A 26,662-nucleotide genomic window follows, 5' to 3' on the forward strand; every position below is an offset into this window, starting at 1 on the left:
CATTCCAAGAATATTGAACCTCCACAACAACCAAGCAGCAGAAGTCCTCCTACCTCTGCAGTATCTCCTATGATTAATCTTATACTTCAGTAGTGTCGCCTGTTGTCATTATATTGATATCTCAGCTGGCCGTATTGATGCCGTCCCTGAGCTTATTACTGGATTGATGCTCGATGAAACCATTATCAGTAGCAGAAGCGATTCTCTGCTCAGAATATTCACACAGAACTTGACCATCAGTTAGATCTAGTGCTCTAATGGTGCAGAAAATAGCTTTACCTGTTAGAACACAAACGTGCTTAAATTAAACTGAAATAATTGGAGCTACATTTATATGAAGCTTCACGCTGTTTTATGCAAGAAGAAGATGGAGGGCACAAGCAGTATCTGTATTTTCCACATCAGGGGCAAGCATCGGATTCCTGAGAGAGGGGGGGGGGGAGTATAAGTGTGAAACTCAGAAAAGAACATTAATATTAAATAGCAGCGACTGGAACTGTCATTGGATCCAGTCTTATTGTCAAAAACAGCTTCATGTTTCCGATATATGCAAAGCGTTGATATGTACATGTTATACAACACACACGTGTGAATATCCACTGGTCCAGTACATGTGAATCCTGCACGGGAGTAGGGTACAAGCCACCTGGACTATAAATAATGTTTTGTATATTAGGACATCACCACCTGCTGTTCCTAAGTACAATCATTGGGAATTGTTTTTAAAGACAATTGTTGGCGCTCGTTCACCCATCCCTGGCATTTTGGGCAACTGCCTTCATTGCTTACTGGAGAAATCTATATATATGTAATATATAGTTCACCTTTATGACCCTTTCTAGTGAACATTTATGTTTATTGCACATGAGCTGTGTGTTCATATTCTTACATGTGCTCAGTGACACATCAGCCATGATTACAGAGTGTGCACAGGCCCATAAGTCAGGGGGGCCCTGCACTCGCCACTCAGCACTGTACACCTTACACTCTGCACTGTACACCTTATACTCTGCTCTGTACCCCATATACTCTGCACTGTACACCTTATACTCTGCTCTGTACCCCACATACTCTGCACTGTACACCTTACACTCTGCACTGTACACCTTACACTCTGTATTGTACACCTTACACTCCGCTCTGTACACCTTACACTTTGTATTGTACACCTTACACTCTGCACACCTTATACTTGCACTCTGCACTGCACACCTTACACTTTGCACTGTACACCTTACACTCTACACTGTACACCTTACACTCTGCACTGTACACCTTACACTCTGCACTGTGCACCTTACACTCAGCATGTTGGGCCTTATGTAGAGCAAGAGGCGTCCAGGTCGCCTTTACATGAACACGACCGTACTGTACTCGGCCTACATTTGAACGCCCCGTTCCTCCCCCGATCCACCACTATGACAGTACGGATTTGTATACACAAGGTGCGACCGACTTTGTGTAAGTCTTTTTCTGGCCAGCGCTGTAGTGAATTTCGTACTTTACCCTCCACTACTGGTCCAGCCAATACATGAGGCCCAATTCACTGGAATTATAGTTTCAAAGTAATGCAAAATGGTGTCAGCTCAGTCTCCTCTTTGGTGTGGTTTGTGGAATGCCAAATCCTGCCCCTGAGACGTACCAGATCCTGCCCCTGAGACGTGCCAGATCCTGCCGCTGAGACGTCTCAGATCCTGCCCCTGAGACGTGCCAAATCCTGCCCCTGAGACGTGCCAGATCCTGCCCCTGAGACGTCCCAGATCCTGCCCGTGAGACGTGCCAGATCCTGCCCCTGAGACATGCCAGATCCTGCCCCTGAGACGTCCCAGATCCTGCCCCTGAAACGTGCCAGATCCTGCCCCGAGACGTGCCAGATCCTGCCCCTGAGATGTGCCAGATCCTGCCCCTGAGACGTGCCAGATCCTGTCCCTGAGACGTGCCAGATCCTGCCCCTGAGAGGTCCCAGATCCTGCCCCTGAGACGTGCCAGATCCTGCCCCTGAGACGTGCCAGATTCCGCACTCGGATGCTGATGTCGTCAAATATTCGTGGACCAGGTCTGAAAATTTCGCTCTTCTTTCAGTGTACAAGGGACGTAAACAAGGTCCCCTCGGAATCCACCAGCTGTTCCCTGACTCTCTTCAAAGAACGAGGAGAGCGTTTCTCACGCACACTTCCCTCCGTCCAGGCCGTGTTTTCATCTTCAGTGTATAAACTGCGGGATCCTTTGATGGCTAAAAATACACCGTATCCAAGCATTTAACACAGTGATTCCCTCTCCTTAAGCTGGGTGAATTTCCCCTGTGAGTTCCTGGGTACGGTTATGTCTGAACTTAATATTTATATGAACTACTGTAATTTTGGCTTCAGAAATGTGTAAAAAAAATGTAACTGGTGATCAGATTCCCCCTTTGTAGGTTCCCACAACGTCGGTTATTCTAAACATTCTGTGCCTGATGCAACAACTGAAATTACACTATTCTCACACCTTACACAAACACATTTAAATGTATTTATGAGCAAAATGTAAAAAATAAATAATGTTACTTTAAAGGAGATCTCCCCCCTTCCTCAGATCTGTCCTCCCCCGCATTGTGGGGTACTACAAGTCTCAGTTATCTGTATCTAGCTGCCTCCCATCTGGTAATTGTTCGGTCCACCAAGCATTTTGATTGGTCTTGGAACCTTTTTATAATCAGACGCTGTGGGACTTAATTATTCATTCAATTCAAAATGATTCTCCCTTTTATAATGAACCTTTCTAGCATGAGAGTTAAACAACAGCATACAGTATACAACCCCACCGACCGCGCACTCACATTTATCAGTTGTGGGTATGGGACATCTCAGGGGGTGGAGATATTATTTCATTATTATTCGATTTACTAACAGTTGGAATCCATTAATATAGACTTACATATTTTTAATTAACTCTCTACATGGCTATCCCGTGGAGCTGCTGGAGAACATTGATGCCTCGCTTGGCTTTATCGTTGACCCGATTTTCTTAGGTTGTTGCCAAGAAAAAACAAAGGCATCTCAAACAGCCAAGCGACGGTTAACTGCACAAAGGTGGGCTTTATTTTAAATAGTTGCCCGTTGTATGCACCTATGGATTCATTTTTATAGGTGTGAAACTTTTAACGATACGGGACCTATTTAATAACATAGTGCCAATAATTCCAATATAATGTAACCCAGAGAAATCAATTAGATATGAACTGTAATTAGTCTGACTACAATAAACTGGTAATTGCTGATCTATGATTCCTTCCTACTGGCTACAGCACTCCACCACTCTCTGCAACACTTCTGGAACCCCTAACACAACTAGCACCCCTGTGTAGGTAACAGGGACCCCCCCCCCCTCAATTATGTAAACAACAGGGCTCTACAGATGGACAGACTGAGAGTAGATTTATTAAACCTTCTATAAAGGACACGTGGAGATGTTGCCCATAGCAACCATTCAGATCTTAGCTTTCATTTATCTAGTATATTCTAGATAGCTAGAATCTCAGTGGTTGCTAAGGGCAACACCACCACTTGACCTTCTGAGAAAGTTTGCAGTTAGCTGACATTATGCAAGGACTCCCTGATCCGCTAGCTCCTCCCATCAGAAAAGTGTTGTCGCCCAAAATCTTTGCCATCTTGGACTTTGCATTCAATCACTTCCTCCAGGAAAAATGTCTGTATTTGCACAGAAATTGGCGCTTGGCATCACAAAACTGCACTTTCATAAATGACCCTGACAATCAGGACAGGCCTATCACTTAGGTTGCTTTGTAAGATAACTCATACTTGCCAACTCTCCCTAAATGTCAGGGAGACTCCCTGAAATAGGGGTGATCTCCCTCACTCCCTCAAGAGTCTGGCATTCTCCCTGATGCTGAGCCAGTACAAGACGTGGTTGGCTTCGCCATCTGTGGCATGATGACACAGTTCAGAAATTGTGTCCTATGTCCATGTATTGATGCCTATGGAGGTGGCCATTTGCATGGAGACCAAGATTTAACCAAAGACTGACAGGTAAGACAACATGACTTCAGTAATGGAGACACAAATGTAAAAGAGATTCATTCGCTGCTTTTCTTTAACGCATCGTTGCCCTGTTCTCCTGGAATGCCCGGGAGACTCCCGCATTTCTGGGAGACCTCCCAGGTTCCTGGAAGAGCAGGGCAACCTACCGGTTCTTGCCCCCGCAATAGATAAGTTGGGGGCTTAATGACGCAAATATCGTGTCATCTTATGCGATTTGACAAGCCCCCCCCCCCGCACGCCCACCTTTCCCGGGGTCCCCCTGAAGCCAACGAGGAAAAGTTGGCAAGTATGAGATAACTGAATGACTCAGCTCAAACTTTATAATGGTAAATGTGACAAGTGGAAGGAGGCAGCACAAGGCCATAGTGCAGTGAGAATCTCAATTCAGAAATTGAATCAAGCAATTAACATATGGCGGACGGTAGGTTACAGTATCTCCACTGTTTTATTTATATAAATGCACTGTGCACAAAGTATTATCTGCTAAATAAACAGAGAACACCTACACTTGGTGACAGGTTCTATTTAAGGAAATCCACAATGCTATGATTGCATTTGAGGACTGACCCCTCTTCCCTCCCTAACAGCACCCGCCTGCTTCTCACAGCGCTGTGTGGAGATAGTAACAGAGGAGTGATGATTGCTATAGTGTGGAACATTCAGTACACATTCCAAGGGCTGAGCACCGTACACAGATAATCACGTCGTCAGATTTCCACTAATTACCTTCACTGTGTTTACAATATAGCATAATGATAAGTATTTGCTAGCAATTAGCAGAATGTGAGGACAGAGAATACCTGCAGTCCTGTGCTGCACATAGGGTGCACATGAGCTTATTCCATGCTGGGAGAGATCACTGTAAAGGATATTTAATGCTTTAGATATTATGAAGGGAAGCAATTTTATCGCCTTTCCTTTTTTTCAGTGATAAAAAGCCAAATGTTGCTCAATGCTGGCTGCCATATTTCTGTGAAAATCTACCCGGCATTCAAAGTCACTTGTTGCCAGCAATATAGACTTTAAAAAAGGTTGGTACCAGGGGCCACCTAGGCATTTGTGCTACTAGCTAATCCATTGACAAAAATATGAGGTTTTACACTTTTAGGAGGGGAGTGGTACACGACCGACCTTACCCCAATCTAGTACATAGATTGGGGTAAGGTCCTCACCCTTCAATCCTTTGGCCTCTCCGGCCCGGTCCTGTCATGGTTCACCTCCTACCTTGCTGACCGTTCCTTCTCTGTCTCCACCTCTGGATCTCTCTCCCCCCCTCTTCCCTTCCAGTAGGGGTCCCCCAAGGCTCTGTTCTCGGACCCCTTCTCTTCTCTCTTTACACCTCTTCCCTGGGGAAACTCATCAGCTCTTTTGGTCTCCAGTACCACCTTTATGCTGATGACACCCAACTCTACCTTTCCTCTCCCGATCTCTCTTCCTCCCTCCTCTCCAGGGTGTCTGCCTGCCTCTCTGCCATCTCCTCCTGGATGTCCTCTAGATTCCTCAAACTTAATCTCGCTAAAACCGAACTTATTGTTTTTCCTCCCACTCATTCCCCCTCCCCTTCCGACCTTTCTATCTCTGTTCTCAACTCCTCTATTTCCCCTGTTCCTCAACTTCGCTGCCTCGGTGTCATCCTTGACTCCTCTCTCTCCTTTGCTCCTCACATTCTCTCTCTCGCCAAATCCTGCCGCTTCCAGCTGCGGAATATCGCACGCATTCGGCCCTTCCTCTCCCAAGATGCCACTAAGGCTCTTGTCCACGCTCTTATCATCTCCCGCTTGGACTACTGCAACCTCCTCCTTACCGGCCTCCCCCGCACTCATCTCGCTCCTCTTCGCTCTGTACTTAATGCAGCCGCTCGGCTCATTTTCCTTTCTCGCCGCTCCTCTTCTGTCTCCCCCCTATACCAATCCCTTCACTGGCTCCCCTTCCCCTACAGAATAGTGTTCAAGCTCCTCACACTTACTTTCAAGGCCCTCTCCAACTCCACTGCTCCCTACATCTCCAACCTTATTTCCATCCACGCTCCATCCCGCCCTCTGCGTTCGGCTAATGACCGTCGCCTCACCCCCCCCCTGGTTACCTCCTCCCATGCTCCCATCCAAGACTTCTCCCGCGCTGCCCCCCTTCACTGGAACCAGCTCCCCCGCTCCATCAGAACATCCCCCAACTTGTCCAGCTTCAAATGGGCCTTAAAAACCCACCTCTTCCTCAAAGCCTTCCAGTCCCCCACCTAACCGACCTCCTTCCAGCCTCCCACCTACCGCCCTCCCTATCCTGCCCTCCTCCTGCCTCCCTCCTCATAATTCTCCTCTCCCCCCTCTCCCTCTCTGCGTTCTCCCCCTTTCCTCGTCCCACCCTTGTGTCTCTGTCCGTCCTACCCTCCCCTAAGATTGTACGCTCCTTTGAGCAGGGCCTCCTCTCCTCCTGTTCTCCACCACCTTAACTCTGCTCTCCAGCTCCTTGTCTCCTCCGTGAGGTCCTCCTGCCCTTCTGCCTCTCTAGCTTCACCGCTGGTGGCTCTCACCTTTCATCTAGCTGTACTTTGAGCTTCTGAGTTACTGTGCTTTTTGTTAACTGTACCGTGCTGTCTCACCCTGTATCGTGTTTCTGTATGTCCCTGTACGGCGCTACGGATACCTAGTGGCGCCTTATAAATAAAAATTAATAATAATAATAATAATACATAGATGGAGAACCCTCCACTGTGATATATACGTATCGGGAGGTAACTGTATCAAGCTGCGAGTTTCCAGTGGGTTTGAAAAAGTGGAGATGTTGCCTATAGCAACCAATCATATTTTAGTTATCATTTATTTAGTACATTCTACAAAATGACAGCTAGAATCTGATTGGTTGCTATAGGCAACATCTCCACTTTTCAAACCTGCCGGAACCTCGCAGCTTGATACAGGAGGGAGTTGGGGAGGTGTAGCGTAAACCCACCCAAAAAAAGGTGAAAAACTCCTTTTATGACCAGTCAGCGCCAATGTAATACCCACCCTTTAAATATTTTGAATATTTTGATTTAAAATATCTAAAAGGTTAATTCTGAAACACAGTTGCAGTCACCAGCAACAGATTTCAGAACTGACTCACTTATATTAATTAAATATCCTCTTGCAGTGGGGGTCTGTACGGATGTCCCTGGATCATACTCAGACTTCAGTATATTGTGTGAAATAAATGACAAATACCGGTGTCTCAAACCTGTGTCCAATATAGTTTATTTGTCAGCCTGCTGGAGGGAGGGTGACTCAGATCAATGGCTTCCCCGCCATATTACTTCTACAAAGGAGGAAACATACTGTACGATGGTTTTACAGAATCTAATGTAATTGAAGCTGATCATAGACTTTCTATTCAGAGAGAGAAACCCATTATTTTTAATGTCCTTTTTATTTTTCACTAAATGTTCAGTAAAACATATGGACATCAGTCATTCTGCGAATGTCGCTTTATTCCTCTTCATTGTAAAATTACTATCCATAGACAGCAGTTGAATAGTGCCATTCGGTCATCAAATAATCATTTAAAATGGTTTAAGACCAGTTTGATATTATAGGGCAATAACATTCAGCAAAGCCTATGTCAGACATGTGAATGCACTTGTATTATTCAGGGAAATGAATTTTAAATGGCATCGTGAGGCTTTCCTGTCTCTGTAATAATGCCCAGCTAAGCCAGACTAAGAGCAGGATAAAGCAGGATGAAGCTTGTTAGCTTCATCTTGGTCCATTTAGTCATCATCATCACCATTTATTTATATAGCGCCTCTGATTCCGCAGCGCTGTACAGAGAACTCACTCACATCAGTCCATGCCCCATTGGGGCTTACAGTCTTAATTCCCTAACATACACACACACACAGACAGACAGACAGAGAGAGAGACTAGGGTCAATTCTGATAGCAGCCAATTAACCTACCAGTATGTTTTTGGAGTGTGGGAGGAAACCGGAGCACCCGGAGGAAACCCAGGCAAACACGGGAAGAACATACAAACTCCACACAGATAAGGCCATTGTCGGGAATTTAACTCATGACCCCAGCTCTGTGAGGCAGAAGTGCTAGCCACTGAGCCACCGTGCTGCCTCACCCTCTAGGATGTGCACAGCCTTCTGTTTCCAAAGCTGCTCGCACAAAGGCGGAGGGGGGGGGGCGCATCTAACCCTAGCTGTGACATTTTGATCTCAGAATGAGGGAGACATTTATCTAATTGTGTAGAGCTTTATTGCTGGTGAATGTTGGTGTTTGCGCAGGTGGTAGGACTAGTTTTTACTTTGAAAGAGGTTCCTGCTGTCAATATTGGAATCAGATGTTGTAAACTTTTTTTGGGGAACAATCAAGGTCATTGGCTGGCTCAATTTCATCATTTCAACATATACGAACCCCTATATTGAGTGACCCCCCAAAAGAAATAGGGATCTAGAAATAATTGAAAGAGAGGAAGAATGAAAAAAATTAATCCATGGGTTTTTATAAAAATTTAAATCCATGGTGTATGTAGGTCTGTCTGATGGGGTGATATATAAAAAGGAATGACATTTTCTTTTACATACTCATCCTGTTTCCTCCCATATTACTATTTGCCCAAAATACACAAATCCCTTAACACCCCCACGGGTCATCTCACAATTTCTGGCAAAGGTTTGTTTACCTTTAATTGGTATTATTAGGCTGATCATTTCCTTCTGACTCATGTTGTCTTTTTCAGACCCTATATTAAAGATATCACACAAGTAGTAAATATTATGAAAGATAAAGAATATAAAGAATCTTTTGGTTTTTTGACTTGCGATGTCCAAGCCTTTTATAACAATATTTCCTTAAAGCTGAGCTTATGGAAGTTAAGAATTTCTTTCGTAGAGATGTTGGAATATCGGACATGCATAATGAGTTTATACTGGGTTACATCATGTTTATATTAATACACAACTACTTTATATTTGATGACGCATTTTACTTGCAACTATTAGGTATGGCCATGGGCATCAGGTTTGCTCTGAGTATTGCTAATTTTTATATATGCAAGTTTGAGCAAACATATATTTGGGATGGCCTCCTCGGATGGTGATTCCACATTTGCAATTGAATTTGTCACTTATTTAAATAAATTCAAGTGCTGTTGTGTAATCACTATTGTAACACTTTAATATAATTTATATTCACTTATACATTTCACAAAGCTTCCATTAACTTTTTAGATATCACCCTCTCATCACAGGGCAATAGAAGTGAAAACTATATATTTCAAACGACTGTAGACTTATAGAATTATCTACATTATAATTATAATTGTAGACATTATAAATGCTGGATCACCAACACATCCAAAGGACAACTAAGAAGAATAAAGAGGATTAGTTCCTCAGAAAAGGATATAATGAAAACCTTTGAAGAGAGAAGCTAGTAGAGATGGCATGGCGAAAGACTAGTACATTAGAGAGGTACGTTTATACATTATTCCAGATAAAGATACAAATGAAGGAAAGTTTGCTTTCATATGGAAGTATAATAGCTTATCACACAGAATCAAAAAAGTTCTAAATACATTTTTTTATTTTGCAGTTAGATTTGGTATTAAACCCAAACTATACTGCACTGCGGAATTGGTGGCGCTATATAAATAATTAATGATAACTCACACAGAAATGCAGGTACGCCTGTCTTCAGCCATATTGACTACGGGTACCTGAGGGCTGGTTCTTATGTACAGTGAGGATGATGTCCGTTGCCAGCACTAGCTAGCCGATTCTGATCGGCTCGTTGAGGATGGATCTCTGAAGCTTTCTTCATTGATCGTACCTATGATCTTGCAACTGCAATTTAGAATTAATATTTAGCTCCTATTATTCATTCACAAAAGGAAGATTATACCTGTTGTATTAAAAACAAACCCAATAGAGAATGTGTTTTCCGCTATCAAAACAAATGTTAAAAATCTTCTCTAAGCTTATAAGCTGGTTGGGTGTAAGTGTATTGCGTATATGTTACCGGTACAGCACTAGATAAAACTTGAGATGCCTCCAACTCTGAGATGTATCATGAGTTTTTACTGGGTCACATCATGTTTATTTTAACACATCACTACTTCATATTTAATGACACATTCTATTTACAACTATTGGGTACAGCCATGGGCATCAGGTTTGCTCAGAGTATTGCTCATTTTTATATAGGCAAGTATCCTATGGGCGTAAATACAAATTTTTAGATTTTTTTATTTTTTTTTAAACATATGGGTCCAATTCAGCCCTTAGGTTTTTTTTTAATTCGATTTCTTGAACAAAGAAGAACTATTATTAGAAAGCTGCAAACAAATAGTGTCTGGGAGCATTCTGGAATTCATTATGAAAGCAGCTCCGCTGAATTGAGGTTTATTGGAGTGAAACATACAAGGGATTCTGAACATAGGGGATAGGTTTTACTCCTCTAAAACCACTTTTTGACCCGGTTTAGCATATTTAATTCTATTTAGTGGAAGATGTGGTTAGTAGAGGGGATAGGGTTAAAATGGTAAGTTGATAAAAGTATTTTATAATATTATAGTATTTTGACCCTACAAATATAGCTCTGAATCTATTTGTTGCTTCCAGATGATGAATGTATCTCTGTGTTTGATACATTTCTCTTTAATAATTTTTCTTGAGTGATTAGAAGTTTGGTTCGACATTGGTTGTAATAAACTGAACTATTGAACTGTAATGAGATGACATTAGGGATATAGAAAGTGTTATTGAACATCATTTTATATAATGAGTTCAGAGGAAAAGAAATGTGTCCTGATCATGTAAACATTTTTGTTGAAGAGGAATAAGTCAATGTATTAGAAATTAATTTAAGTCAGTATTATTTATTATTAGTTTAGGGCATATAAGGGCAGTTAGTTACATGTGAAGGTCAAAGAACCTCGGTTATGTGACGTTTGTTTTTTCAGCAAATTCATATACTGGGGATTATAATTATACTTGTGTATTTTCCCAGAACGTACGGGAGGCTCCTGAATTTTGGGGAGTCCTGGATGAGCAAGAACTCCCCAGGATCTACTTTGGATATTTAAATGTGTTCTGCTTGGGATGTTTTAATGTGAACCAATATACATATTGAAGTCCAACTCCTTTTCTTAATTATTATTTTCAAAGATATCTATAATTTTTAGTAAGAATGTAAATTTGTACTGTTGATTGAATTACATCTGCCCCTGATGGCTTATGCGTATTCACTGAGAATATCTGATTTTCAATATATATCCAGTTGATGTATAACATTTCTTTTTATCGATTGCAAAAATGTAATTAAGATATATACGGTCTTTCCAGCAATCCGGTACGATCAATATATTCTCTGGTAAATTGGTATTACTATCTCTCAACATTAGGGCTGCCAATATCGGGGGTGTTTTAAATAATTTCTAATTCTGTTAGATGGATAACAGGTAGCGCAGTTGTACTTGTACCTCCATGATGCAAATAACCGAACAAAAGCATTAAGAAAAAATTATGTATTCTGAAAATAAAGCATTTTCTAAATTAATTAATCATGTTTTTAAAGTAAATACAATCTTTTTTTAACAACATTTAATACCCCCCGCATATCAGCAAGCAGGCTCACTTATAGGCTGGTGTGCTGAGAGGGGGGGGTAGCAGGTACAAAGCCACACTAGGGCCCCTGGCCATCCTGGGTAGTGGGAGGAGCCACCAACCTGGTGTGACCACGTCCTCTTCAGTGGTTATGAAAGGGGCCCCAAGAAGTTGCTGTACTGGGGCCCCAGATTCCTCTTGTCAGCCCTGCACATGGGCGCATCTACAAACATAGGGCCAGGGTAGTGTTAAGTTAACTTGGAAATATCCATATTTTAAAATATTGAAGAAAAATAAACAATATTTATAAATATTTCCAGAAAACATGTTTTTATGGAGATTGTACTGCACCCTGTTTCTACTAGATGCCAGTCCTGGTGTTTATCTTTAGATGTATCTGCCAGGTAGTTTAGCGCCCCTGGAAATTGTATTAAAAATGTTGGCAAGCCAGCAAAGGTCAACACAAAGGCATTCAAATGTTTTCACAGCGTAATAATCATGACACATGTATGAACAAAAAACAGCCATGCCTGCTAGGGCTTAATGTGTTGTGATTGCATCCACTTCCAGAGATACAATCAAATAGTTATTTGGGCAGAATTGAAACACGTTATTGCGTTGCACATGCAATAAACAAAACATAAGTAGAAATCTAACTGTGCTGCTGGATTCCACTGATATAATAAACACAGCCATCATCCACAACACAACGTTCCCCGTAATTGACAAGGTTATTTGGAAAGATGATATCTAGATAATTTCAGTTAGTGAAGCGTTAGGTGACATTTGTCTTGTGATAAATACAGCAGAACAAGTCACACGAACCAGGATTAAAAGATTTTCTAAAAAACAATGATAAGGTCTGTTTCGCTTTATTTGAATGACGATTGCAAAATGCAATGCGAGGGCAGATATAGAAGAACTCTCACACACAGCTGCTACTACTGGAAAATGTGTCACTAGAGAGCCTCTTGAGTACAAGGAAAAACACAGGCTGAACTAGTTTCTGCGGTGGGGGATTATTCTGCTGGGAGATTTCTGTGTTGGAGCCAAGAGCGGAATTCCGTGACTTGGAGAAGGCCTTCCACTGAAGGACAGATGAATGACACATATTAATTGTGAAGAACTGTGTGGTTAATGGTCTCCACGGACAATGTCTGGCTACGGTAATATGGCAGACGATCAGGCTTTCTCTTGACCAGACTGCTTTCTAACAAGATTTCCATGCACGATGGTTCTATGTACTGTATATTCATGTGTCATAGCCTTTTCCACAGAAAAATCTATATTTATGTCATGATTGTGATCCTGCTCAGTCTATCAAAGATTAAGGTCAATCACCTTCTTGTAAGATACTGATTCCCAGAACTGTATGTATGTATACATTTATTTCTATATACTGTATATACATAACGCCATTGTTTACACAGAGCATACAAGAGACACTAGGGGGAAATTTTGTATAATACAATAAGTGCAAAACAGAATCGACAGTGGGATAACTGGTTCGCGCTTCACATTGTAAGTTGGGATACTTAGACTGAAGCTGGAGAACTAAGAGCAGTAGATGGCTGTGCTTGGCCACAATAGCCGCCATCTTTGACTGATCCGGACTATCTAAATTCTTGAGTTGGGCTTTGAGAAGAGAAGGCGCTTGACATATTCCAAGAGAGAGGATATTCCATAGGTAAGAGACAGGTAGCGGACAGAGAGGGAGAACAACAAGAGACAGCAGTAGAAGTGGAGGAGGTGACCAGACGACTCTTCACAGAGTGCAGAAGACGATTATGAACACAGAGAGACATTGAAACAGATGTAGAGTGAGTAGCAGATACATGGAGGAACTCAATGTAAAGCGGCGTCACTTTGTAGGTCATTCTAGGCTTGATAGGGAGCCTGGAGGGGAATTATGGAGGACGTCTGTTGGGAACGATCTAGGAGAATAAGTTTACTGCAGTATTTTTAACAGAGTGCAATACAGAAAGATGGGAGGCAAGGAGGTCTGGTGATAGTAGGTTACAGTAATCCAAATGGGAGAGGAAAAGGGCGTGAATTAGAGATAGGGCTGTAGAGTGACAAAGGAAAGGGGGGTCTTGGTGATATAATGGAGGAAAAAGCAGCAGGTTAAAGCCAGCATATGAATATAACCTGAGAAAGAGATTGAGGAGCCGTTACTAGGTAATATGCTTTAGTAATAGGATGTATGACTGCAGAGAATACAGTGTGGAGTATACAGGGGGTATACAAGGTACCAGAGACTACAGTGAGGGGTGAAATAGCAGAGGGACAGGACACAGTAGCGGTGGATAGAGTAGGAGACGGACTACATGTGTTGAATACAGTAAGAGAGGGTACAGTTGAAGACACTATGCAGGAGGGGGGGTTAGATTGACGCTGGTTCAGTTGGAGAGAGTAGATTGGTGGTAGCCGGTCTCTGTGGGATGACACACGGTGGTTGTATGGTTGGATATAGGGACAGAGGATGCAGATGGAGAATATACAGTGGGTGTTCTTACTTTGTCTGTGAATCCAGTGGGGTGATATACTGGAAGGGATACAGACAGTGAAGTAAACGTGGGAAAAGATACAGTGAGGGTGTGCATAGCCGGAATGGACACAGTAACAGAGGAAACAGTAAAAGATCAGTCAGTAGGTAGAAATGCAGTGAAGATGAATAGCGGAGGAAGAGGGCAACACGGTGGCTAAGTGGTTAGCACTTCTGCCCTACAGCACTGGGGTCATGAGTTCAATTCCCGACCATGGCCTTATCTGTGAGGAGTTTGTATGTTCTCCCCGTGTTTGTGTGGGTTTCCTCCGGGTGCTCTGGTTTCCTCCCCCACTCCAAAAACATAGTAGGTTAATTGGCTGCTAACAAATTGACCCTAGTCTGTCAGTCTGCGTGTGTGTGTGTGTGTGTTAGGGAATTTAGACTGTAAGTCCCAATGGGACAGGGACTGATGTGAGTGAGTTCTCTGTGCAGCGCTGCGGAATTAGTGGCGCTATATAAATAAATGATGATGAGGATGAAGTGACAGAGGAGACAGGGTTATCGGGATCTCATTTACGAAGCACATTGCAAATAGCTAATAGTCATTATGCCTATGCACGCCTGCTTCCTGGTCTGTGGGTCTCCCCCACATACTGGAGGTGTGCTTAGTTTTACATGGTGCAAAAAAAAATCCCTGAAATAGGATAACCGTACAGTCACAACAAAGTCTAACTTGTCTGAAGTTTATTTCACACCTCCTCACCTTCTCCACCCCTTATCCCAGCTAATTAATACATGTATACTGAAACAGTGATTTAAATGTCCTGGAGCTTTCTTTATATTGGTAACTACTGCTAGCCAGGTCGTCGCTCCTGTTTCATTGTTTATTACAGTATTTGTATGACTGAATGTTCAGTTTATATTCCAGATATTATAGTGCTGGGCGATATAATGCTGTAATATAAGCACAGGATATCAATAATCAATGCATAATGCTTCACCCACCTGTGACATATTATATATAATAGTCAGTAGATTTATATGTGTGCATTAAATATATCACTGAGTATGATGTAAATAATCACCATATTGGGGCTCCAGAATTGTCGAGCCTTTCAGGAGAGGGGATGCAATACAACAGAACCTAAAGAACATATGTGCATTATGCCAAATTTAATTGCATTCAAATTCACGGCATCCCAGTGGGATCTTCTGCTAACATGTCTGTCATTTGTCCTAACTCAATCAATATGACCCAAATACATACATTGTCATCTATGATATGTCATCTCTGTATCTATCTATATATCTATCTATCTATCTATATGTATATATCTTATATATCTATATATGGATATATATATATATATATATATATATATATATATATATATATATATATAATATTATGTTTTGCATATACTAGCAAAGACATTTACTTCGCTGTGCTCCATGCTTAAACATTATTTAAGATCTCTCTACTCACAATATTTGTCACTCACAAGATTGTTTTACAAACTTTAAGACAAATCTACTTAAATAGACAAAGTTCCCATCTGATGAAGTGTTTGCTATTCAACAGCTTGTCTCAGTCACAGAACTATATACACTAAGTTTAATTAACACTACATGCACTGTATATATCAGGCTGGAAATCTGTTTATAATGTACCACCTGCTGACATTTGCTAAAATATTCAGTAGGTGGATTTGTCGTAAGCTTGCTCTTCCTGGGCATGTATTAATGGTCAGGAATGAGCTGGTAACAAGATTTGGGAATCAAGTTCTTTACATGAATTCACACACTCTAAAGCAGAGATCTGTACGGAGCTATCCACCTACTGTACGCTTGTTTTCTTTATTTTATTATATAAAGTCTCTGCCTGTTTGTCTGTATATATGTATGTATGTATGTATGTATGTATGTATGTGTGTATATAGATATGTATGTATGTATGTATGTATGTATGTATGTATGTATGTGTGTCTGTAGATATGTATGTATGTGAGTGTATCTGTCGGTATGTATGTATGTATGTATGTATGTATGTGTGTGTGTGTGTGTGTGTATGTATGTATGTATGTATGATTGTATGTATGTATGTATGTGTGTATGTATGTATGTATGCATGTATGTATATATGTGTGTATGTGTGTATGCATGTATGTATGTATGTATGTATGTATGTATGTTTGTATGTTTGTATGTATGTATGTATGAATGTATGCATGTGTGTATGTATGTATGTATGTATGTATGCATGTATGTGTGTATGTGTGCATGTATGTATGTATGTATGTATGTATGTATGCATGTATGTGTGTGTCTATATGTATGTATGTATGTATGTATGTATGTATGTATGTATGTGTGTGTGTGTGTGTGTGTGTCTGTAGGTATGTATGTATGTATTTATGTATGTATGTATGTATGTATGTATGTGTGTATGTATGTATGTATGTATGTACTGTATGTATGTATATATGTATGTATGTACTGTATGTATGTAGGTATTGTGTATGTATGTGTGTATGTATGTATGTATGTATGTATGTATGTATGTATGTGTGCATATATGTGAGTGTGTCTGTAGATATGTATGTATGTTAGTATGTCATACTTTCCAACTTTATGCACATGGCATTTGGGAGATCATGGGTGTGGTGGGAGGGTGTGGATTTGGGCAATTTGTGTCATTTTTGCCTTGTGCCCGTGACACAACAATCATTTTGTAACGGGGGGCAGGGCCAAAATGACACAATTCCACGTTACTTGCCTCCTCTCCCAGGAGTTCGGGAGATCTACTCAAAATTCGGGAGACTCACGGACGTTCCGGGAGCGTGGACAAGTATGATGTCTGTCTGTATCTGTGTATGTATGAGCAGGGTCCTCACTGCCATTTGTTTTCATGTCTGCATTTATTTTGTCTACCTTGTATGTCCCTGTGTTATGTATGTTCTGTTTTCCCCACTGTATGGTGCTGTGAAACCCTGTGGTGCCTTACAAGTCAATAATAATAATAATAATTATAATAATAATAATAACACCATGCCCTGCCTGTGACATGCATCATCCAATAATGTCAGGACTAGGATAGTTTTGTCTATTTGGTCTAAGCAGTTATTTGTAGCTGGTCAGCACAAATTACACGTGACTAGTCTTTACAGGACCCCATTGGCTTATCGATATCAGACATAGGATAGTTGCCTATATTGGCACCGCCCCTCTCAGTGATGTCACTAGAGAAGCAATAGGCTGCGTCCTCTTTAACAAAAATAAAATAGCTGCAAGAACTGTGCTACCCCTTCTGTGTCCCTCTGTGAAATGGCGCTGGATCACTGTGGAGGGCGGAACTTATAGAATCCAAAACTCGCGAGGTCCAACAATGTAACAATGACGTTTTGCCTAGTTTTCAATTCTGAGGGTGCGCGAAAGTACAGAGCCGGCTTGGATCGGTACTCAGATCTGCTAAGTTCGGGTGTGTTCGGTTCTCGGGGAACCGAGCCTGAGCATCTCTACTGTATACTCCTATGTTCCAAGCACCAATAATTATAATTGTAAGCTCAACTGGCAAAGGACACTGTTTTACCCGCTGCGTTAAACTGTCAACACTTTAGGATACAGATAGAAAAGTTACCTCATTATAATTGATTTCCTATGCAAACGAACACTCATTATCTTGTTACAAACACCACTAACACACAACACACAATTCTGCGCATCACTAAACACCTCTGGTGTCATTGCACTTTTTTTTTATGACATGTAGGACTCCAGAAACAATTAAAAATAGAGGTCATAATTATATGTGCAACTATATACTGTATCTAACACCACATTTTTAATTAGAGGTTTTTTTTTATTATTCTCAGGCTGCAGTTATCAATGAGAAAACTATGTAAATGAGGCCATCAGTAATATGGTATCTTACAGATCTGTGTACACCATATAGGCCAATTAGAGAAGAACGGTCCAGTGACAACGTGAAGATTGTTTTATTTACGTTTTTATTTTTTTATTATATAAATTGGTCTGTGTCAATTACCGATTTTTTTCCTGGCCAGGATTGTTATATAGAGAACTTGTGGGCACATAATTTTTAATATAGAGTATATTTAATATTCATTTTTTGGCCTATTTATGAAGCTCTAAACCATGTCTTTTTCCACCTGGCTTTGGCGTTTTTAAGTAAAATAGTAATTTAAGAGAATTACCACACAATTCAGCTTTTCGGGGCTTGACCCCGATGGTTAGCATTCAATCCTCTCGCAGGAGAGGGGTCTTTGGATCTCTCCCCTGCGCTGTTCAACGCAAATGAGACCTGTGTATGCGCAGTAAAGACTCTGGGTCAGAACCTGGGGGGTAAATGTATCAAGCTGAGAGTTTTCCAGCGGATTTGAAAAACCAATCAGATTCTAGCTATCATTTATTTAGTACATACTGCAAAATGACAGCTAGAATTTGATTGGTTGCTATAGGCAACATCTCCACTTTTCAAACCCGCTGGAAGACTCTCAGCTTGATACATTTACCCCCTGGAGTCTTCATTAGAATAAAGTTATCGCCAAAACAGCCTGCTATCGGTTGCGCTGTCCCGACATGGCTTGTATAGTAAATTGCCCGAAAAGTCATCTGTCACCGTTGCTATGACACTTAAAGAGGAAAAAATCTTAAAAATCTTCAATAGGCCCTTTATTTTACTCAACAGATTGCTGGCAACATCATCTCATTAGCAATTTCCTAAACACAGGAATAAAACAAGTTAAATGTATAAACTTCATTTCACATAGAGGTGTGTTTAACACCCAGGGGTAAATGTATCAAGCTGAGAGTTTTCCAGCGGGTTTGAAACACCAATCATTTTCTAGCTATCATTATTTAGTACATTCTACAAAATGATAGCTAGAATCTGATTGGTTGCTATAGGCAACAACTCCACTTTTCAAACCCCCCTGGAAAACTCTCAGCTTAATACATTTACCCCCAACAAATCTTCCTGAATCAATGCTCTGTGCTGTTGGGAACCCTGCTCTTTCCACCATCCAGTGGAGTGGAGGAGTTGCCCATAGCAACCAATCAGATTCTACCTATCATTGTCTAAAGTGTTCTAAATGATAGCTAGAATCTGACTTGTTGCTATGGGCAACACCTCCACTTCTCCTTGTTGGCAGGTTTGACAATTCTACTCCACCCTCAGTCTCTGGCTATCTGCTCCATTGCTCTCCTCACATCATAACATTACTTGTAGCCCTGCACTGATACAATCACGTTAGTGGACAGGTCACCGTCTCCCACAAGATCAGCACACGTTTCTTCTGAAAATGCACCTTTTTACCCCACTAGCTTCAAAACTGGGGACATAGTGGAGGAGACGTGAAGATTGAATACTAAAAGGTGCTCTGACCACAGCCACACATTTAAAAAATTGGAAGACTACTGGGACGTAGTTCTTTTTCGTAGTTTAAAATATTACTGAGGAACTAAATAGATGTTAAAGTGTATAAAAGGCAGCCATTTGTGGGCTGGTCCAATAATCAGCCTATCAATTCCCTTCCCTAGGAATTTGTGACATCCATGAATGTTTCAATGAAATCATAAGTACCTAGTAAATTGATAGGCTATCCTCTGTAGTAGCCAGACAAAGGCTTAGATTCGACTCCGGATAAAGCCCACAAACACTTAAAAAAGATCAAAAAATTACTGTAATGAATAAAATTAGCATATATATATATATATATATATATATATATATATATATATATATATATATATATATATATATTGTAAATTATATATATAATATGGATTTAGTGTATCCCATTATAAAAACTATAACAATATATATATGTATACATACATTGTGGTTGAAGTGAAAATTTAGAAGTAGTTGTGTGAAAGATATAATGGGATTGTTAGTGGATGGAATTTAATAATTTTACAATAAAGGCAGTAGGAGAAGTGGCGGCAAGGCAATCCCCCAGTATATCCCCACTTCCACCACTACATATTTAAATATATATATATATGTATTATATATATATATATATATATATATATGTATTATCTATATATATCTATATATATATATATATATATATATATATATATATATCTATATATATATATATATATATATATATATGTATATATGTATTATATATATATATATATATATATATGTATTATATATATATATATATATATATATATATATATATATATATATATATATATATATATATGTATATATATATATATATATATATATATATATATATATACACATATATATGTAAATACATACATATATATATATATATATATGTATATATATATATATATATATATATATAATTTATATATATATATATTTATATTTTTATATATATATTTTATTCCGTATTTCCTGTTCTCGGTACTAGGTTCTCCGTAAGTCTCTGTGTTGGAGCGGATGTGTGAGAGACGAGCACTGCTAACCCATCAAGCGTATCATCTAACTAACATGTCAGCCTCAAACAAGAAAAATATATGTTTAGCTCTGGTGGGGAAAAACCTGGGCTTCAAAGACAGATTTAATAGCTGCTCAAAAATGCATTTTGATCCTTGAAATCCCCAAACTTAGAGAAGAAAATGCTGGTAGGGGGGATAAAGGAATCCAGGGAAGGATCAGCGAGACTCTGTGAGATCTGACGAGCTGACAAGCTAAAAATAAAAGAGAAAAATTCTGTCCGGACTCACTTTTATGTCATTCTGCATTTTCTGAATTCAAAATGCTTCACGTACTTTATCTTCCTATAAATCCCTTTCTTTAATCTGGAGCATCCCGCGCGCTGCAATCACACAAAGTCCTCCAGCAAATTGCAGGGTCCTTTCTTAACGTGTTTTAGAAGTGAAATTCTATCCTCAAGTAAGTCTAACAGGTAGATTCAGTAAATCTTCTGAAACTGAAAAGTGGAGATGTTGCCCATAGCAACCAATCACATTCTAGCTGTCCTTTACCTAGTACGTGCTAGGAAACTAGTTGCTATGGGCAACACCTCCACTTTTCCTTGTTAGAAGTTTTAATGAATATAACCCTTAGTTTGTTTTTCATAATAAGATCCATCCTGTAATCAGCGACCCAAAATTTGCTTATTGGTTTTGGGAGGGGATTTAAGGCAGCTGTGAATAATTATGGGATGCCAGCATTTGAAAACACATTTTCTTCTAAAAACTGACAATTTAAAAATAATTATTGGCCAACACTTTGTTTTACTGACATATAATAATGTTATATCGATATGTGTTCAGTATTGAAAGGAATAGCAGCATTTACAGCAAAGGTGGTGTTGGTATTTGTAAGTAAATGAGTCACTAATCTAAACTATCTCAAAATAAAATTATTACTAGCGTGATACAGATAGAGCCAGTTTAGTTAAGAAAAATGTCATGACTCGCTGTATGATATGCGTGAGGTTCTATACTGGCTCCGCCCATTCAATTCGTACATGAACGTAGCATGAACAATTAAACATTTTTTACTGACAGGTAACACTAACTTTGAATAAATTTCTTTTGCAAATATTTTACAATGCATACATTTCCTGAGAGTTAGCAGCTTAGAATAGATTGTGACGCAACAGAATTTGGACACTTGTTGATGTATTATACCGTTTGTTTATGATCAAAAATAATATCCTGAGACTTCTATCATCATGAAACACAAATTAATAAATAAAATGAGTGGCAACGAAGCAAGCAACACAAATGAATTATAACCTAAAGAGCTTGCAATCCAAACACCCATTAATTCCTGCCTTGTGGTTTACCAAATTGGAAGGAACTCACGCGTCTAAGTGGCTCAAAGCTCTTGAAGTAGCTCAACAGCTTTGTTTGGGTGGAACCGGTTTTGTTTTTGGAAGAGAACAAGATCCAGACTGATAACGGCTATGGAGTTCACAATGTTTTGCCTAAGAGCCATTACGATATTAATTTGTTGAGTGTTTTGAGTCGGATCCAGCTTGGCACGTTGCTCCTGCCTCCATAAATCTACAGATACACTAGCGAAGGCACATTCTGCAGAGAAATACATTATTGTAGCGCACTGTCTGAGCAGGATGCGGCTCGGAATCTTAATTCCAAACTTCTCTACTTGTTGATTATACTTTAGAATTCTGTCGGACCTTGTCGTTCTGTAGCTTCCATTGTTCAGCTTTCATTGTTTTTGGCTTTCAGCATAAAAAATGTAGAATGACTCAAGTCGATAAACATATTATAACCACCCCGCAAACAATATGCTCTCATAAATTTATATATATATATATATATATATATATATATATATATATATATATATATAACCATTTATACACATACGGTAATATCCCATATTACACCTACCTCTAAACCTTACCAAATGAGCTACTGGGATTTGCAGATGAAATGTTATTTATCCGTAGGAGCTGTTGCTGGTATAATCGTGCATGGAAAGCCGGAAATATATCAACAACTATTATTTTTATGGCTGTTGAGTTATAATGGAAGCCTGATATCTATATTACTTCACCCACCAAAAGGATTAATCTTTAGCTGTACGTTGCTTAATCGCGCTACTTAGAAAACAAGTCTCCTTTTATGATAACGAAGAAGCTGTTCTTAAGTGATTATCTTTGGGCTTCATGTATCCACATCGTAACCACTGTGCGATTTTTCTCCTGTTGATTTTGACACAGTGGTAATAGACTCTGGTGAATAAGCCAGATACATAATATCTTACATGCCGTACAAGAGAGGCTTTCAGCAAAAAACTGTGTTATTTCTAATGTTTTGTTGTTTGTTTCGGGAACCACAGTGTTTTTTTCTAATCCTGTCTCCCCCCCGCCACTGTTTGCTTCGTCACTGGTAAGCTTAAGGGTTAACACTTAATTCTCAGAAAAGCGAATTATATCGTCAATATAACCCACTGGACGCCAAAGATGTCAGCTTGGTACAATGAAGCCGATGGCAATTGCTAAAGGGGTTAAGTTAAATTGATGGTAGCTCTTAAAATAATGACACTGCGTGTAAATTGAGAGAAAACATGGGCAGCAGTTCCATCAATTGGATATACGTTCAATGGCAGGTGACATAGGACCCCATATGCACCAAAGGAAGCTATGTATTGATTGTCTTCTAAAATCAAAGTATCCCAAAACATGATAACACATTCCTCATTGTACTTTACATGTCTCAATGCCCCATGCTGCAGCTTGCTGGGTAATGTACAATGCTGCATTAAATCATTCAAAATTGACATTTCAATTTACTATTGGATCAAACTAGTTTTTGGTGGAATTGAAATTTAAATGCATTTGATATACTTTTACAGGTATATCTGTACGTTACTCTACAATAGACATTACACTAAAATGCAGAAGTGTAAAAGCACAGTGATTAGACGCAGTGCCCCAATGCTGGGGGTACCACATCTGTTGAAGAATTAAAAAGGAAGTGAAAAAAACTAAACCCCTAGTCACCGGGCGCTGTACACATAGGTACCAGCAGTATACATAGATATCGGCCAGGTATACATTAGACTATATACGTTGAAGGTTAAGGAGACCCTTCTGAAATTTTGCAGCACAATACACAAGGTCTTATATTGTAATAAACAAATGATGAGATTCAATGATTTTATTCTTTGTACAGACATCTCTACTACAGCTGCAGCCAAACTGAGGCGGGTTCTGCACAGCACAGATACATCTGCAGCAAATAAAGTTGTCTGTGATAGCAAACACACTCTATTCATAATATTATAGGGACCAGCAGTGCAAACGTTCAGGTAGGTAGGCAGTATACTAATAAGCATATATGTGCCATTGTACTGTAGATACCTGAGAGATAGATAGATAGATAGATAGATAGATAGATAGATAGATAGATAATAGATAGATATATAGGCTTGAGATAGATAGATAGATAGATAGATAGATAGATAGATAGATAGGCTTGAGATAGATAGATAGATAAATAGATAGATAGTATATATATATATATATATATATATATAGGCATGAGATAGATAGATAGATAGATAGATAGATAGATAGATAGATAATATATAGATAGGCATGAGATCGATCGATAGATAGATAGATAGATAGATAGATAGATAGATAGATAATATATATAGGCATGATATCGATAGATAGATAGATAGATAGATAGATAGATAGATAGATAGATAGATAGATAGATAATATATATATAGGCTTGAGATAGATAGATAAATAGATAGATATATAGAGAGATAGATAGATAGGCTTGAGATAGATAGATAGATAGATAGATAGATAGATAGATAGATAGTATATATATATAGGCATGAGTTAGATAGATAGATAGATAGATAATATATAGATAGGCATGAGATAGATAGATAGATAGATAGATAGATAGATAGATAGATAGATAGATAGATAGATAATATATATATAGGCATGAGATAGATAGATAGATAGAAAGATAGATAGATAGATAGATAGATAGATAGATAGATAGATAATATATATAGGCATGAGATAGATAGATAGATAGATAGATAGATAGATAGATAGATAGATAGATAGATAATATATATATATATATATATATATATATATATATATATATATATATATATATATATATATATATATATATATAGGCATGAGATAGATAGATAGATAGATAGATAGATAGATAGATAGATAGATAGATAGATAGATAGATAATATATATATAGGCATGAGATAGATAGATAGATAGATAGATAGATAGATAGATAGATAGATAGATAATATATATATATAGGCATGAGATAGATAGATAGATAGATAAATATGAGATAGGTAGATAGATAACAGATAATAGATTATATAATATATAATACACTAGAGACCAGTACATGTGCTATCTATCTATCTATCTATCTATCTATCTATCTATCTATCTATCATCTTTCTATCTCTCTTTTATAGTTGCATACTTTTGAATTTACAGTATATTTCTCAGGCTACAGAAAGTGGTGTTACGGTTGAGGTTAAAGGGGGTTTTCAATCCTACAGAAGCCCAGGCTCCAATAAAGCCCCCTCCCTAGTCTCCTGGCACAGCCGTAACAATTCATTTCATCCGGGATTATAAACATCCCCAAAATGCCCCCAAACGGGAGTAATGTTGACGTTATCCGGATGAGGACAACATTAGACAACGCCTGGCTTGATCGTCAACGACACATTATAGACACAGTAAATCAACTAACGCCCTGCAATGACCAAACATATCTGCTGGATTACTTTCTCTGCGCTGATGGTTGGGTCTGGCAAGGAGAACATTAAGCAAATTGCAAAAAAGAAAAATGATCAAAGGCTGAGAAGATTAATCCCTTAATGCTTGCAATTTGCCCACTTTTAAGGTGTCTTTCCTGGCTGGTAACAAAATAATCCCTCATGTATAACGAGATCATCAGTTAATGCTCCTGAGCAGTAATATTAAAGAGATCCGCTCCCCTTGTATAAATCATTCATGGGGTTGGATGTGGTTTGAAGCTTATTTCATCCCTCTAATTAGAAGATCAAAAACCCTAAGGTAATTGCCCATACATTAATGTGTGCTGCAGATCCCCCCTCTCCACAGCTCTCAGTGGCTGCTCTCCCCTCCACTCTCCTCCTAACTTGACTCATTGTGAGCCTGCGAGAGGGCTTGGATGAAATATAGGTTCTTTGTGTAATAGGTTTAACCTACTTGTCCTTATAAAGTCACCATCAGCAAAAAATGTTTTGCATTCTAGTTTACAGGAAATAAGATTAGAGAGAGGGAGAGAGCTGGGGAGGGCGAAGTGGGGGATGAAGATAGAGCAAAAAAACAAAGAGGGGCAGATGAAGTGAGAGAGATCATAGGGAAGAGAGGGATGACAGGGCAAGTAAAAATAGTGGAGGTGTAGAGGGTGGGATGTCAAAGATTAGAACCAACAGAGAGAGAAATATGCAGACAGGCACCCAGTAGGATCAAAGCCAAGGGCAGAGGTGGCTTTTCAGCCAAACCATGAATTATTGGATATGATAAGGGAATAATAGGAGACTTAACCCCTTCAGTGCCAGAGAAAGGACTATTTGTTGGTGCATTGTAAAGGAAATGACTGTGGATTCAGCACAGAAGTGCAGCCAGTCCCAACACCTGAGCCTCCAGCAGTAAAACGCACAAGACGCACACAGTCTATCTAGGCAGCTCTCATATTTCACACCTGTTGAGTGGTGATAGGTGAAAGTGTTAAATACACGCCATGCAAAACGCTGTTTGTCATTAGGACCGACTGTAATTAAATAGAGAAATGTTTGCTTTGGGTGGGGAAAAACAGAGCTGACAAATGACTGTACAGATTCCCTGGATGTCTGCACTGCTGCTCACAGGGAGAGTGAGCATCTGGCAATGGTAAATCCAGTCAAGTACAGCATTACCTTCTCTCCCTGGCAGCACAGGGTGCCAGTGACTGCAACTAGTTACCAATTATCAGTGCACGCTCTATGGAGCAGGGGACATAGACCCAGCACAGCGG

At 39.5% G+C, this 26,662-nt stretch overlaps 1 protein-coding gene across 1 annotated transcript in view; it reads right to left on the reverse strand.

Annotated features, from left to right (window-relative positions):
• Positions 1–26,662, reverse strand: part of CHRM2 (cholinergic receptor muscarinic 2) — a 128,543-nt gene that overhangs the window by 101,094 nt on the left and 787 nt on the right. The gene's annotated exons all lie outside the window — the stretch shown is intronic.

Source organism: Mixophyes fleayi, chromosome 4, assembly GCF_038048845.1.
Source record: "Mixophyes fleayi isolate aMixFle1 chromosome 4, aMixFle1.hap1, whole genome shotgun sequence".
In the NCBI taxonomy this organism is placed as follows: Eukaryota; Metazoa; Chordata; class Amphibia; order Anura; family Limnodynastidae; genus Mixophyes; species Mixophyes fleayi.